An 18,195-nucleotide genomic window follows, 5' to 3' on the forward strand; every position below is an offset into this window, starting at 1 on the left:
TAATCCAAACATTCGCCTTTTGCATGATTTATTGTTGGCTTACTCTCTTCAACAACTTTGATCTTGGTTATTGTCAGGTAACATATATGTCCCTATTATTTATAGAGTAAATTACAATTTTGTCCTTGTGGTATTTCAAAAGTTATGGTTTTCATCTAGTTGTTTCATTTGTTGCACAGGTGGTCTACAAAGTATAGCTTTGTTAATCTGTCACCATGATCCTTTTCATCATCATCTACCCAAGCAATAAATCCTTTACGTGGTTCCTGTCAATTTCAAAAGCCACGGTTACAATACCTATAATCGCATACAGTGATATCCCCATCTAGGGTTACGATTACAAAATTCTCAACTACAACATACCTTAATTGGACATGCGTAAAAGGGTCTTCCTGGATTATTGTTAGTAGTTGAAGTCCGAATTACAGCAGCACGCCCACAATCGCATTGAACCATCCTTGATTTGAAGGAGATTAGGTGTAACCGCTTCAAACGATGGAGGGTTGAAAGAAACTCTAAATTAGGTTCGATCCTGATGAAAAATTAGTATTTGAAGATCGTTGGAAATGTGAAAAGACTTTTATACCCCCAACGTGCAAGGCACGTGGGGTGTCTAACGGAAACAATTGACGGAATGTGAGAATAGGGACTAAGCGGGTTACATAATTAAAAGTTGAGGACAGTCCGAGTTAGAAAAATAAGTTAGGGACCAAGCGTGTAATTTACCCTAAACCACAGGGACCATTCGCGTAATTTACTCTAAGAAAAGCTACTTTTAATAAAAAGTAATTAAGCTTTTCTCTAATATAATTGTTACTCTTTCATGACAAAATTGTTTTTCATTTATTTTAGCAGTTTGATAAATTATCGCTAAAGCATCCTTTGGTGGTTGAAGAGGAACACACATTTGGTTTTAATTTTTTTTTTTGGTAAATTTCAGAAAATATCAACATGCCTCATTCTTTTTTTACCAATATAGGAAATATACTTTATTTTTACTGACGATAGCAATGGGTAACCCATAATACCATACTTAAAAATCTGCACTCATTATGGCAATATTCTTATATCTCTTTATTAATAATAGCAGATTTTTGCTATATATGTTATACAGTGGTCAAATGTTTTGAATTATGAAGGCCTAATCATGGATCCAAATACTTCATAAAAGAAACCATTCTATGGGGAGGTGGAATACAGCTTTCCAAAAGAGGTCTTTATAGTTTAGTACAATTTACACTTTTACCCTTTTGGCTAATTTTAAATAAATCTGTTAATGACATGTAATTCCAGGTTTGGGAATTTTTATTGTGATCTTATTCATACGATTTAACATATGCACAGAGGCGGTATATTGTCTCAGTTAAAACATCAGAAAAACCAATGGCAGGTGATGACTAATTTGCCCTTCAATGTCTTTCACCCAATATATTATATTTATTGCAATTTCATCTTGTAGAGTATTTCCCCCCGGAAAAGGCTAAAAGGTTTACAAAATTTGGAGAAAGGAAGGGTTTGATCAAGAAAGATGTGGTATGAAAAGGACCATACGATTCAAATTATTAAAAATGTTTGTTTTTTTTCTTTAAAAAAAATTTAAGTATTTTTTTTAAAGCTAAGGATTGACAGGTCATTGTCGTTCCATGAGGGTGATGATAATCCAAACATTCGCCTTTTGCATGATTTATTGTTGGCTTACTCTCTTCAACAACTTTGATCTTGGTTATTGTCAGGTAACATATATGTCCCTATTATTTATAGAGTAAATTACAATTTTGTCCTTGTGGTATTTCAAAAGTTATGGTTTTCATCTAGTTGTTTCATTTGTTGCACAGGTGGTCTACAAAGTATAGCTTTGTTAATCTGTCACCATGATCCTTTTCATCATCATCTACCCAAGCAATAAATCCTTTACGTGGTTCCTGTCAATTTCAAAAGCCACGGTTACAATACCTATAATCGCATACAGTGATATCCCCATCTAGGGTTACGATTACAAAATTCTCAACTACAACATACCTTAATTGGACATGCGTAAAAGGGTCTTCCTGGATTATTGTTAGTAGTTGAAGTCCGAATTACAGCAGCACGCCCACAATCGCATTGAACCATCCTTGATTTGAAGGAGATTAGGTGTAACCGCTTCAAACGATGGAGGGTTGAAAGAAACTCTAAATTAGGTTCGATCCTGATGAAAAATTAGTATTTGAAGATCGTTGGAAATGTGAAAAGACTTTTATACCCCCAACGTGCAAGGCACGTGGGGTGTCTAACGGAAACAATTGACGGAATGTGAGAATAGGGACTAAGCGGGTTACATAATTAAAAGTTGAGGACAGTCCGAGTTAGAAAAATAAGTTAGGGACCAAGCGTGTAATTTACCCTAAACCACAGGGACCATTCGCGTAATTTACTCTAAGAAAAGCTACTTTTAATAAAAAGTAATTAAGCTTTTCTCTAATATAATTGTTACTCTTTCATGACAAAATTGTTTTTCATTTATTTTAGCAGTTTGATAAATTATCGCTAAAGCATCCTTTGGTGGTTGAAGAGGAACACACATTTGGTTTTAATTTTTTTTTTTGGTAAATTTCAGAAAATATCAACATGCCTCATTCTTTTTTTACCAATATAGGAAATATACTTTATTTTTACTGACGATAGCAATGGGTAACCCATAATACCATACTTAAAAATCTGCACTCATTATGGCAATATTCTTATATCTCTTTATTAATAATAGCAGATTTTTGCTATATATGTTATACAGTGGTCAAATGTTTTGAATTATGAAGGCCTAATCATGGATCCAAATACTTCATAAAAGAAACCATTCTATGGGGAGGTGGAATACAGCTTTCCAAAAGAGGTCTTTATAGTTTAGTACAATTTACACTTTTACCCTTTTGGCTAATTTTAAATAAATCTGTTAATGACATGTAATTCCAGGTTTGGGAATTTTTATTGTGATCTTATTCATACGATTTAACATATGCACAGAGGCGGTATATTGTCTCAGTTAAAACATCAGAAAAACCAATGGCAGGTGATGACTAATTTGCCCTTCAATGTCTTTCACCCAATATATTATATTTATTGCAATTTCATCTTGTAGAGTATTTCCCCCCGGAAAAGGCTAAAAGGTTTACAAAATTTGGAGAAAGGAAGGGTTTGATCAAGAAAGATGTGGTATGAAAAGGACCATACGATTCAAATTATTAAAAATGTTTGTTTTTTTTCTTTAAAAAAAATTTAAGTATTTTTTTTAAAGCTAAGGATTGACAGGTCATTGTCGTTCCATGAGGGTGATGATAATCCAAACATTCGCCTTTTGCATGATTTATTGTTGGCTTACTCTCTTCAACAACTTTGATCTTGGTTATTGTCAGGTAACATATATGTCCCTATTATTTATAGAGTAAATTACAATTTTGTCCTTGTGGTATTTCAAAAGTTATGGTTTTCATCTAGTTGTTTCATTTGTTGCACAGGTGGTCTACAAAGTATAGCTTTGTTAATCTGTCACCATGATCCTTTTCATCATCATCTACCCAAGCAATAAATCCTTTACGTGGTTCCTGTCAATTTCAAAAGCCACGGTTACAATACCTATAATCGCATACAGTGATATCCCCATCTAGGGTTACGATTACAAAATTCTCAACTACAACATACCTTAATTGGACATGCGTAAAAGGGTCTTCCTGGATTATTGTTAGTAGTTGAAGTCCGAATTACAGCAGCACGCCCACAATCGCATTGAACCATCCTTGATTTGAAGGAGATTAGGTGTAACCGCTTCAAACGATGGAGGGTTGAAAGAAACTCTAAATTAGGTTCGATCCTGATGAAAAATTAGTATTTGAAGATCGTTGGAAATGTGAAAAGACTTTTATACCCCCAACGTGCAAGGCACGTGGGGTGTCTAACGGAAACAATTGACGGAATGTGAGAATAGGGACTAAGCGGGTTACATAATTAAAAGTTGAGGACAGTCCGAGTTAGAAAAATAAGTTAGGGACCAAGCGTGTAATTTACCCTAAACCACAGGGACCATTCGCGTAATTTACTCTAAGAAAAGCTACTTTTAATAAAAAGTAATTAAGCTTTTCTCTAATATAATTGTTACTCTTTCATGACAAAATTGTTTTTCATTTATTTTAGCAGTTTGATAAATTATCGCTAAAGCATCCTTTGGTGGTTGAAGAGGAACACACATTTGGTTTTAATTTTTTTTTTTGGTAAATTTCAGAAAATATCAACATGCCTCATTCTTTTTTTACCAATATAGGAAATATACTTTATTTTTACTGACGATAGCAATGGGTAACCCATAATACCATACTTAAAAATCTGCACTCATTATGGCAATATTCTTATATCTCTTTATTAATAATAGCAGATTTTTGCTATATATGTTATACAGTGGTCAAATGTTTTGAATTATGAAGGCCTAATCATGGATCCAAATACTTCATAAAAGAAACCATTCTATGGGGAGGTGGAATACAGCTTTCCAAAAGAGGTCTTTATAGTTTAGTACAATTTACACTTTTACCCTTTTGGCTAATTTTAAATAAATCTGTTAATGACATGTAATTCCAGGTTTGGGAATTTTTATTGTGATCTTATTCATACGATTTAACATATGCACAGAGGCGGTATATTGTCTCAGTTAAAACATCAGAAAAACCAATGACAGGTGATGACTAATTTGCCCTTCAATGTCTTTCACCCAATATATTATATTTATTGCAATTTCATCTTGTAGAGTATTTCCCCCCGGAAAAGGCTAAAAGGTTTACAAAATTTGGAGAAAGGAAGGGTTTGATCAAGAAAGATGTGGTATGAAAAGGACCATACGATTCAAATTATTAAAAATGTTTGTTTTTTTTCTTTAAAAAAAATTTAAGTATTTTTTTTAAAGCTAAGGATTGACAGGTCATTGTCGTTCCATGAGGGTGATGATAATCCAAACATTCGCCTTTTGCATGATTTATTGTTGGCTTACTCTCTTCAACAACTTTGATCTTGGTTATTGTCAGGTAACATATATGTCCCTATTATTTATAGAGTAAATTACAATTTTGTCCTTGTGGTATTTCAAAAGTTATGGTTTTCATCTAGTTGTTTCATTTGTTGCACAGGTGGTCTACAAAGTATAGCTTTGTTAATCTGTCACCATGATCCTTTTCATCATCATCTACCCAAGCAATAAATCCTTTACGTGGTTCCTGTCAATTTCAAAAGCCACGGTTACAATACCTATAATCGCATACAGTGATATCCCCATCTAGGGTTACGATTACAAAATTCTCAACTACAACATACCTTAATTGGACATGCGTAAAAGGGTCTTCCTGGATTATTGTTAGTAGTTGAAGTCCGAATTACAGCAGCACGCCCACAATCGCATTGAACCATCCTTGATTTGAAGGAGATTAGGTGTAACCGCTTCAAACGATGGAGGGTTGAAAGAAACTCTAAATTAGGTTCGATCCTGATGAAAAATTAGTATTTGAAGATCGTTGGAAATGTGAAAAGACTTTTATACCCCCAACGTGCAAGGCACGTGGGGTGTCTAACGGAAACAATTGACGGAATGTGAGAATAGGGACTAAGCGGGTTACATAATTAAAAGTTGAGGACAGTCCGAGTTAGAAAAATAAGTTAGGGACCAAGCGTGTAATTTACCCTAAACCACAGGGACCATTCGCGTAATTTACTCTAAGAAAAGCTACTTTTAATAAAAAGTAATTAAGCTTTTCTCTAATATAATTGTTACTCTTTCATGACAAAATTGTTTTTCATTTATTTTAGCAGTTTGATAAATTATCGCTAAAGCATCCTTTGGTGGTTGAAGAGGAACACACATTTGGTTTTAATTTTTTTTTTTGGTAAATTTCAGAAAATATCAACATGCCTCATTCTTTTTTTACCAATATAGGAAATATACTTTATTTTTACTGACGATAGCAATGGGTAACCCATAATACCATACTTAAAAATCTGCACTCATTATGGCAATATTCTTATATCTCTTTATTAATAATAGCAGATTTTTGCTATATATGTTATACAGTGGTCAAATGTTTTGAATTATGAAGGCCTAATCATGGATCCAAATACTTCATAAAAGAAACCATTCTATGGGGAGGTGGAATACAGCTTTCCAAAAGAGGTCTTTATAGTTTAGTACAATTTACACTTTTACCCTTTTGGCTAATTTTAAATAAATCTGTTAATGACATGTAATTCCAGGTTTGGGAATTTTTATTGTGATCTTATTCATACGATTTAACATATGCACAGAGGCGGTATATTGTCTCAGTTAAAACATCAGAAAAACCAATGGCAGGTGATGACTAATTTGCCCTTCAATGTCTTTCACCCAATATATTATATTTATTGCAATTTCATCTTGTAGAGTATTTCCCCCCGGAAAAGGCTAAAAGGTTTACAAAATTTGGAGAAAGGAAGGGTTTGATCAAGAAAGATGTGGTATGAAAAGGACCATACGATTCAAATTATTAAAAATGTTTGTTTTTTTTCTTTAAAAAAAATTTAAGTATTTTTTTTAAAGCTAAGGATTGACAGGTCATTGTCGTTCCATGAGGGTGATGATAATCCAAACATTCGCCTTTTGCATGATTTATTGTTGGCTTACTCTCTTCAACAACTTTGATCTTGGTTATTGTCAGGTAACATATATGTCCCTATTATTTATAGAGTAAATTACAATTTTGTCCTTGTGGTATTTCAAAAGTTATGGTTTTCATCTAGTTGTTTCATTTGTTGCACAGGTGGTCTACAAAGTATAGCTTTGTTAATCTGTCACCATGATCCTTTTCATCATCATCTACCCAAGCAATAAATCCTTTACGTGGTTCCTGTCAATTTCAAAAGCCACGGTTACAATACCTATAATCGCATACAGTGATATCCCCATCTAGGGTTACGATTACAAAATTCTCAACTACAACATACCTTAATTGGACATGCGTAAAAGGGTCTTCCTGGATTATTGTTAGTAGTTGAAGTCCGAATTACAGCAGCACGCCCACAATCGCATTGAACCATCCTTGATTTGAAGGAGATTAGGTGTAACCGCTTCAAACGATGGAGGGTTGAAAGAAACTCTAAATTAGGTTCGATCCTGATGAAAAATTAGTATTTGAAGATCGTTGGAAATGTGAAAAGACTTTTATACCCCCAACGTGCAAGGCACGTGGGGTGTCTAACGGAAACAATTGACGGAATGTGAGAATAGGGACTAAGCGGGTTACATAATTAAAAGTTGAGGACAGTCCGAGTTAGAAAAATAAGTTAGGGACCAAGCGTGTAATTTACCCTAAACCACAGGGACCATTCGCGTAATTTACTCTAAGAAAAGCTACTTTTAATAAAAAGTAATTAAGCTTTTCTCTAATATAATTGTTACTCTTTCATGACAAAATTGTTTTTCATTTATTTTAGCAGTTTGATAAATTATCGCTAAAGCATCCTTTGGTGGTTGAAGAGGAACACACATTTGGTTTTAATTTTTTTTTTTGGTAAATTTCAGAAAATATCAACATGCCTCATTCTTTTTTTACCAATATAGGAAATATACTTTATTTTTACTGACGATAGCAATGGGTAACCCATAATACCATACTTAAAAATCTGCACTCATTATGGCAATATTCTTATATCTCTTTATTAATAATAGCAGATTTTTGCTATATATGTTATACAGTGGTCAAATGTTTTGAATTATGAAGGCCTAATCATGGATCCAAATACTTCATAAAAGAAACCATTCTATGGGGAGGTGGAATACAGCTTTCCAAAAGAGGTCTTTATAGTTTAGTACAATTTACACTTTTACCCTTTTGGCTAATTTTAAATAAATCTGTTAATGACATGTAATTCCAGGTTTGGGAATTTTTATTGTGATCTTATTCATACGATTTAACATATGCACAGAGGCGGTATATTGTCTCAGTTAAAACATCAGAAAAACCAATGGCAGGTGATGACTAATTTGCCCTTCAATGTCTTTCACCCAATATATTATATTTATTGCAATTTCATCTTGTAGAGTATTTCCCCCCGGAAAAGGCTAAAAGGTTTACAAAATTTGGAGAAAGGAAGGGTTTGATCAAGAAAGATGTGGTATGAAAAGGACCATACGATTCAAATTATTAAAAATGTTTGTTTTTTTTCTTTAAAAAAAATTTAAGTATTTTTTTTTAAAGCTAAGGATTGACAGGTCATTGTCGTTCCATGAGGGTGATGATAATCCAAACATTCGCCTTTTGCATGATTTATTGTTGGCTTACTCTCTTCAACAACTTTGATCTTGGTTATTGTCAGGTAACATATATGTCCCTATTATTTATAGAGTAAATTACAATTTTGTCCTTGTGGTATTTCAAAAGTTATGGTTTTCATCTAGTTGTTTCATTTGTTGCACAGGTGGTCTACAAAGTATAGCTTTGTTAATCTGTCACCATGTCACCATGATCCTTTTCATCATCATCTACCCAAGCAATAAATCCTTTACGTGGTTCCTGTCAATTTCAAAAGCCACGGTTACAATACCTATAATCGCATACAGTGATATCCCCATCTAGGGTTACGATTACAAAATTCTCAACTACAACATACCTTAATTGGACATGCGTAAAAGGGTCTTCCTGGATTATTGTTAGTAGTTGAAGTCCGAATTACAGCAGCACGCCCACAATCGCATTGAACCATCCTTGATTTGAAGGAGATTAGGTGTAACCGCTTCAAACGATGGAGGGTTGAAAGAAACTCTAAATTAGGTTCGATCCTGATGAAAAATTAGTATTTGAAGATCGTTGGAAATGTGAAAAGACTTTTATACCCCCAACGTGCAAGGCACGTGGGGTGTCTAACGGAAACAATTGACGGAATGTGAGAATAGGGACTAAGCGGGTTACATAATTAAAAGTTGAGGACAGTCCGAGTTAGAAAAATAAGTTAGGGACCAAGCGTGTAATTTACCCTAAACCACAGGGACCATTCGCGTAATTTACTCTAAGAAAAGCTACTTTTAATAAAAAGTAATTAAGCTTTTCTCTAATATAATTGTTACTCTTTCATGACAAAATTGTTTTTCATTTATTTTAGCAGTTTGATAAATTATCGCTAAAGCATCCTTTGGTGGTTGAAGAGGAACACACATTTGGTTTTAATTTTTTTTTTTGGTAAATTTCAGAAAATATCAACATGCCTCATTCTTTTTTTACCAATATAGGAAATATACTTTATTTTTACTGACGATAGCAATGGGTAACCCATAATACCATACTTAAAAATCTGCACTCATTATGGCAATATTCTTATATCTCTTTATTAATAATAGCAGATTTTTGCTATATATGTTATACAGTGGTCAAATGTTTTGAATTATGAAGGCCTAATCATGGATCCAAATACTTCATAAAAGAAACCATTCTATGGGGAGGTGGAATACAGCTTTCCAAAAGAGGTCTTTATAGTTTAGTACAATTTACACTTTTACCCTTTTGGCTAATTTTAAATAAATCTGTTAATGACATGTAATTCCAGGTTTGGGAATTTTTATTGTGATCTTATTCATACGATTTAACATATGCACAGAGGCGGTATATTGTCTCAGTTAAAACATCAGAAAAACCAATGACAGGTGATGACTAATTTGCCCTTCAATGTCTTTCACCCAATATATTATATTTATTGCAATTTCATCTTGTAGAGTATTTCCCCCCGGAAAAGGCTAAAAGGTTTACAAAATTTGGAGAAAGGAAGGGTTTGATCAAGAAAGATGTGGTATGAAAAGGACCATACGATTCAAATTATTAAAAATGTTTGTTTTTTTTCTTTAAAAAAAATTTAAGTATTTTTTTTAAAGCTAAGGATTGACAGGTCATTGTCGTTCCATGAGGGTGATGATAATCCAAACATTCGCCTTTTGCATGATTTATTGTTGGCTTACTCTCTTCAACAACTTTGATCTTGGTTATTGTCAGGTAACATATATGTCCCTATTATTTATAGAGTAAATTACAATTTTGTCCTTGTGGTATTTCAAAAGTTATGGTTTTCATCTAGTTGTTTCATTTGTTGCACAGGTGGTCTACAAAGTATAGCTTTGTTAATCTGTCACCATGATCCTTTTCATCATCATCTACCCAAGCAATAAATCCTTTACGTGGTTCCTGTCAATTTCAAAAGCCACGGTTACAATACCTATAATCGCATACAGTGATATCCCCATCTAGGGTTACGATTACAAAATTCTCAACTACAACATACCTTAATTGGACATGCGTAAAAGGGTCTTCCTGGATTATTGTTAGTAGTTGAAGTCCGAATTACAGCAGCACGCCCACAATCGCATTGAACCATCCTTGATTTGAAGGAGATTAGGTGTAACCGCTTCAAACGATGGAGGGTTGAAAGAAACTCTAAATTAGGTTCGATCCTGATGAAAAATTAGTATTTGAAGATCGTTGGAAATGTGAAAAGACTTTTATACCCCCAACGTGCAAGGCACGTGGGGTGTCTAACGGAAACAATTGACGGAATGTGAGAATAGGGACTAAGCGGGTTACATAATTAAAAGTTGAGGACAGTCCGAGTTAGAAAAATAAGTTAGGGACCAAGCGTGTAATTTACCCTAAACCACAGGGACCATTCGCGTAATTTACTCTAAGAAAAGCTACTTTTAATAAAAAGTAATTAAGCTTTTCTCTAATATAATTGTTACTCTTTCATGACAAAATTGTTTTTCATTTATTTTAGCAGTTTGATAAATTATCGCTAAAGCATCCTTTGGTGGTTGAAGAGGAACACACATTTGGTTTTAATTTTTTTTTTTGGTAAATTTCAGAAAATATCAACATGCCTCATTCTTTTTTTACCAATATAGGAAATATACTTTATTTTTACTGACGATAGCAATGGGTAACCCATAATACCATACTTAAAAATCTGCACTCATTATGGCAATATTCTTATATCTCTTTATTAATAATAGCAGATTTTTGCTATATATGTTATACAGTGGTCAAATGTTTTGAATTATGAAGGCCTAATCATGGATCCAAATACTTCATAAAAGAAACCATTCTATGGGGAGGTGGAATACAGCTTTCCAAAAGAGGTCTTTATAGTTTAGTACAATTTACACTTTTACCCTTTTGGCTAATTTTAAATAAATCTGTTAATGACATGTAATTCCAGGTTTGGGAATTTTTATTGTGATCTTATTCATACGATTTAACATATGCACAGAGGCGGTATATTGTCTCAGTTAAAACATCAGAAAAACCAATGGCAGGTGATGACTAATTTGCCCTTCAATGTCTTTCACCCAATATATTATATTTATTGCAATTTCATCTTGTAGAGTATTTCCCCCCGGAAAAGGCTAAAAGGTTTACAAAATTTGGAGAAAGGAAGGGTTTGATCAAGAAAGATGTGGTATGAAAAGGACCATACGATTCAAATTATTAAAAATGTTTGTTTTTTTTCTTTAAAAAAAATTTAAGTATTTTTTTTAAAGCTAAGGATTGACAGGTCATTGTCGTTCCATGAGGGTGATGATAATCCAAACATTCGCCTTTTGCATGATTTATTGTTGGCTTACTCTCTTCAACAACTTTGATCTTGGTTATTGTCAGGTAACATATATGTCCCTATTATTTATAGAGTAAATTACAATTTTGTCCTTGTGGTATTTCAAAAGTTATGGTTTTCATCTAGTTGTTTCATTTGTTGCACAGGTGGTCTACAAAGTATAGCTTTGTTAATCTGTCACCATGATCCTTTTCATCATCATCTACCCAAGCAATAAATCCTTTACGTGGTTCCTGTCAATTTCAAAAGCCACGGTTACAATACCTATAATCGCATACAGTGATATCCCCATCTAGGGTTACGATTACAAAATTCTCAACTACAACATACCTTAATTGGACATGCGTAAAAGGGTCTTCCTGGATTATTGTTAGTAGTTGAAGTCCGAATTACAGCAGCACGCCCACAATCGCATTGAACCATCCTTGATTTGAAGGAGATTAGGTGTAACCGCTTCAAACGATGGAGGGTTGAAAGAAACTCTAAATTAGGTTCGATCCTGATGAAAAATTAGTATTTGAAGATCGTTGGAAATGTGAAAAGACTTTTATACCCCCAACGTGCAAGGCACGTGGGGTGTCTAACGGAAACAATTGACGGAATGTGAGAATAGGGACTAAGCGGATTACATAATTAAAAGTTGAGGACAGTCCGAGTTAGAAAAATAAGTTAGGGACCAAGCGTGTAATTTACCCTAAACCACAGGGACCATTCGCGTAATTTACTCTAAGAAAAGCTACTTTTAATAAAAAGTAATTAAGCTTTTCTCTAATATAATTGTTACTCTTTCATGACAAAATTGTTTTTCATTTATTTTAGCAGTTTGATAAATTATCGCTAAAGCATCCTTTGGTGGTTGAAGAGGAACACACATTTGGTTTTAATTTTTTTTTTTGGTAAATTTCAGAAAATATCAACATGCCTCATTCTTTTTTTACCAATATAGGAAATATACTTTATTTTTACTGACGATAGCAATGGGTAACCCATAATACCATACTTAAAAATCTGCACTCATTATGGCAATATTCTTATATCTCTTTATTAATAATAGCAGATTTTTGCTATATATGTTATACAGTGGTCAAATGTTTTGAATTATGAAGGCCTAATCATGGATCCAAATACTTCATAAAAGAAACCATTCTATGGGGAGGTGGAATACAGCTTTCCAAAAGAGGTCTTTATAGTTTAGTACAATTTACACTTTTACCCTTTTGGCTAATTTTAAATAAATCTGTTAATGACATGTAATTCCAGGTTTGGGAATTTTTATTGTGATCTTATTCATACGATTTAACATATGCACAGAGGCGGTATATTGTCTCAGTTAAAACATCAGAAAAACCAATGGCAGGTGATGACTAATTTGCCCTTCAATGTCTTTCACCCAATATATTATATTTATTGCAATTTCATCTTGTAGAGTATTTCCCCCCGGAAAAGGCTAAAAGGTTTACAAAATTTGGAGAAAGGAAGGGTTTGATCAAGAAAGATGTGGTATGAAAAGGACCATACGATTCAAATTATTAAAAATGTTTGTTTTTTTTCTTTAAAAAAAATTTAAGTATTTTTTTTAAAGCTAAGGATTGACAGGTCATTGTCGTTCCATGAGGGTGATGATAATCCAAACATTCGCCTTTTGCATGATTTATTGTTGGCTTACTCTCTTCAACAACTTTGATCTTGGTTATTGTCAGGTAACATATATGTCCCTATTATTTATAGAGTAAATTACAATTTTGTCCTTGTGGTATTTCAAAAGTTATGGTTTTCATCTAGTTGTTTCATTTGTTGCACAGGTGGTCTACAAAGTATAGCTTTGTTAATCTGTCACCATGATCCTTTTCATCATCATCTACCTAAGCAATAAATCCTTTACGTGGTTCCTGTCAATTTCAAAAGCCACGGTTACAATACCTATAATCGCATACAGTGATATCCCCATCTAGGGTTACGATTACAAAATTCTCAACTACAACATACCTTAATTGGACATGCGTAAAAGGGTCTTCCTGGATTATTGTTAGTAGTTGAAGTCCGAATTACAGCAGCACGCCCACAATCGCATTGAACCATCCTTGATTTGAAGGAGATTAGGTGTAACCGCTTCAAACGATGGAGGGTTGAAAGAAACTCTAAATTAGGTTCGATCCTGATGAAAAATTAGTATTTGAAGATCGTTGGAAATGTGAAAAGACTTTTATACCCCCAACGTGCAAGGCACGTGGGGTGTCTAACGGAAACAATTGACGGAATGTGAGAATAGGGACTAAGCGGGTTACATAATTAAAAGTTGAGGACAGTCCGAGTTAGAAAAATAAGTTAGGGACCAAGCGTGTAATTTACCCTAAACCACAGGGACCATTCGCGTAATTTACTCTAAGAAAAGCTACTTTTAATAAAAAGTAATTAAGCTTTTCTCTAATATAATTGTTACTCTTTCATGACAAAATTGTTTTTCATTTATTTTAGCAGTTTGATAAATTATCGCTAAAGCATCCTTTGGTGGTTGAAGAGGAACACACATTTGGTTTTAATTTTTTTTTTTGGTAAATTTCAGAAAATATCAACATGCCTCATTCTTTTTTTACCAATATAGGAAATATACTTTATTTTTACTGACGATAGCAATGGGTAACCCATAATACCATACTTAAAAATCTGCACTCATTATGGCAATATTCTTATATCTCTTTATTAATAATAGCAGATTTTTGCTATATATGTTATACAGTGGTCAAATGTTTTGAATTATGAAGGCCTAATCATGGATCCAAATACTTCATAAAAGAAACCATTCTATGGGGAGGTGGAATACAGCTTTCCAAAAGAGGTCTTTATAGTTTAGTACAATTTACACTTTTACCCTTTTGGCTAATTTTAAATAAATCTGTTAATGACATGTAATTCCAGGTTTGGGAATTTTTATTGTGATCTTATTCATACGATTTAACATATGCACAGAGGCGGTATATTGTCTCAGTTAAAACATCAGAAAAACCAATGGCAGGTGATGACTAATTTGCCCTTCAATGTCTTTCACCCAATATATTATATTTATTGCAATTTCATCTTGTAGAGTATTTCCCCCCGGAAAAGGCTAAAAGGTTTACAAAATTTGGAGAAAGGAAGGGTTTGATCAAGAAAGATGTGGTATGAAAAGGACCATACGATTCAAATTATTAAAAATGTTTGTTTTTTTTCTTTAAAAAAAATTTAAGTATTTTTTTTAAAGCTAAGGATTGACAGGTCATTGTCGTTCCATGAGGGTGATGATAATCCAAACATTCGCCTTTTGCATGATTTATTGTTGGCTTACTCTCTTCAACAACTTTGATCTTGGTTATTGTCAGGTAACATATATGTCCCTATTATTTATAGAGTAAATTACAATTTTGTCCTTGTGGTATTTCAAAAGTTATGGTTTTCATCTAGTTGTTTCATTTGTTGCACAGGTGGTCTACAAAGTATAGCTTTGTTAATCTGTCACCATGATCCTTTTCATCATCATCTACCCAAGCAATAAATCCTTTACGTGGTTCCTGTCAATTTCAAAAGCCACGGTTACAATACCTATAATCGCATACAGTGATATCCCCATCTAGGGTTACGATTACAAAATTCTCAACTACAACATACCTTAATTGGACATGCGTAAAAGGGTCTTCCTGGATTATTGTTAGTAGTTGAAGTCCGAATTACAGCAGCACGCCCACAATCGCATTGAACCATCCTTGATTTGAAGGAGATTAGGTGTAACCGCTTCAAACGATGGAGGGTTGAAAGAAACTCTAAATTAGGTTCGATCCTGATGAAAAATTAGTATTTGAAGATCGTTGGAAATGTGAAAAGACTTTTATACCCCCAACGTGCAAGGCACGTGGGGTGTCTAACGGAAACAATTGACGGAATGTGAGAATAGGGACTAAGCGGGTTACATAATTAAAAGTTGAGGACAGTCCGAGTTAGAAAAATAAGTTAGGGACCAAGCGTGTAATTTACCCTAAACCACAGGGACCATTCGCGTAATTTACTCTAAGAAAAGCTACTTTTAATAAAAAGTAATTAAGCTTTTCTCTAATATAATTGTTACTCTTTCAAGACAAAATTGTTTTTCATTTATTTTAGCAGTTTGATAAATTATCGCTAAAGCATCCTTTGGTGGTTGAAGAGGAACACACATTTGGTTTTAATTTTTTTTTTTGGTAAATTTCAGAAAATATCAACATGCCTCATTCTTTTTTTACCAATATAGGAAATATACTTTATTTTTACTGACGATAGCAATGGGTAACCCATAATACCATACTTAAAAATCTGCACTCATTATGGCAATATTCTTATATCTCTTTATTAATAATAGCAGATTTTTGCTATATATGTTATACAGTGGTCAAATGTTTTGAATTATGAAGGCCTAATCATGGATCCAAATACTTCATAAAAGAAACCATTCTATGGGGAGGTGGAATACAGCTTTCCAAAAGAGGTCTTTATAGTTTAGTACAATTTACACTTTTACCCTTTTGGCTAATTTTAAATAAATCTGTTAATGACATGTAATTCCAGGTTTGGGAATTTTTATTGTGATCTTATTCATACGATTTAACATATGCACAGAGGCGGTATATTGTCTCAGTTAAAACATCAGAAAAACCAATGGCAGGTGATGACTAATTTGCCCTTCAATGTCTTTCACCCAATATATTATATTTATTGCAATTTCATCTTGTAGAGTATTTCCCCCCGGAAAAGGCTAAAAGGTTTACAAAATTTGGAGAAAGGAAGGGTTTGATCAAGAAAGATGTGGTATGAAAAGGACCATACGATTCAAATTATTAAAAATGTTTGTTTTTTTTCTTTAAAAAAAATTTAAGTATTTTTTTTAAAGCTAAGGATTGACAGGTCATTGTCGTTCCATGAGGGTGATGATAATCCAAACATTCGCCTTTTGCATGATTTATTGTTGGCTTACTCTCTTCAACAACTTTGATCTTGGTTATTGTCAGGTAACATATATGTCCCTATTATTTATAGAGTAAATTACAATTTTGTCCTTGTGGTATTTCAAAAGTTATGGTTTTCATCTAGTTGTTTCATTTGTTGCACAGGTGGTCTACAAAGTATAGCTTTGTTAATCTGTCACCATGATCCTTTTCATCATCATCTACCCAAGCAATAAATCCTTTACGTGGTTCCTGTCAATTTCAAAAGCCACGGTTACAATACCTATAATCGCATACAGTGATATCCCCATCTAGGGTTACGATTACAAAATTCTCAACTACAACATACCTTAATTGGACATGCGTAAAAGGGTCTTCCTGGATTATTGTTAGTAGTTGAAGTCCGAATTACAGCAGCACGCCCACAATCGCATTGAACCATCCTTGATTTGAAGGAGATTAGGTGTAACCGCTTCAAACGATGGATGGTTGAAAGAAACTCTAAATTAGGTTCGATCCTGATGAAAAATTAGTATTTGAAGATCGTTGGAAATGTGAAAAGACTTTTATACCCCCAACGTGCAAGGCACGTGGGGTGTCTAACGGAAACAATTGACGGAATGTGAGAATAGGGACTAAGCGGGTTACATAATTAAAAGTTGAGGACAGTCCGAGTTAGAAAAATAAGTTAGGGACCAAGCGTGTAATTTACCCTAAACCACAGGGACCATTCGCGTAATTTACTCTAAGAAAAGCTACTTTTAATAAAAAGTAATTAAGCTTTTCTCTAATATAATTGTTACTCTTTCATGACAAAATTGTTTTTCATTTATTTTAGCAGTTTGATAAATTATCGCTAAAGCATCCTTTGGTGGTTGAAGAGGAACACACATTTGGTTTTAATTTTTTTTTTTGGTAAATTTCAGAAAATATCAACATGCCTCATTCTTTTTTTACCAATATAGGAAATATACTTTATTTTTACTGACGATAGCAATGGGTAACCCATAATACCATACTTAAAAATCTGCACTCATTATGGCAATATTCTTATATCTCTTTATTAATAATAGCAGATTTTTGCTATATATGTTATACAGTGGTCAAATGTTTTGAATTATGAAGGCCTAATCATGGATCCAAATACTTCATAAAAGAAACCATTCTATGGGGAGGTGGAATACAGCTTTCCAAAAGAGGTCTTTATAGTTTAGTACAATTTACACTTTTACCCTTTTGGCTAATTTTAAATAAATCTGTTAATGACATGTAATTCCAGGTTTGGGAATTTTTATTGTGATCTTATTCATACGATTTAACATATGCACAGAGGCGGTATATTGTCTCAGTTAAAACATCAGAAAAACCAATGGCAGGTGATGACTAATTTGCCCTTCAATGTCTTTCACCCAATATATTATATTTATTGCAATTTCATCTTGTAGAGTATTTCCCCCCGGAAAAGGCTAAAAGGTTTACAAAATTTGGAGAAAGGAAGGGTTTGATCAAGAAAGATGTGGTATGAAAAGGACCATACGATTCAAATTATTAAAAATGTTTGTTTTTTTTCTTTAAAAAAAATTTAAGTATTTTTTTTAAAGCTAAGGATTGA

The sequence above is a fragment of the Lactuca serriola genome, chromosome 5 (genome assembly GCF_051521515.1).
Source record: "Lactuca serriola cultivar US96UC23 chromosome 5, Lser_US96UC23_V15, whole genome shotgun sequence".
Taxonomy (NCBI): domain Eukaryota; kingdom Viridiplantae; phylum Streptophyta; class Magnoliopsida; order Asterales; family Asteraceae; genus Lactuca; species Lactuca serriola.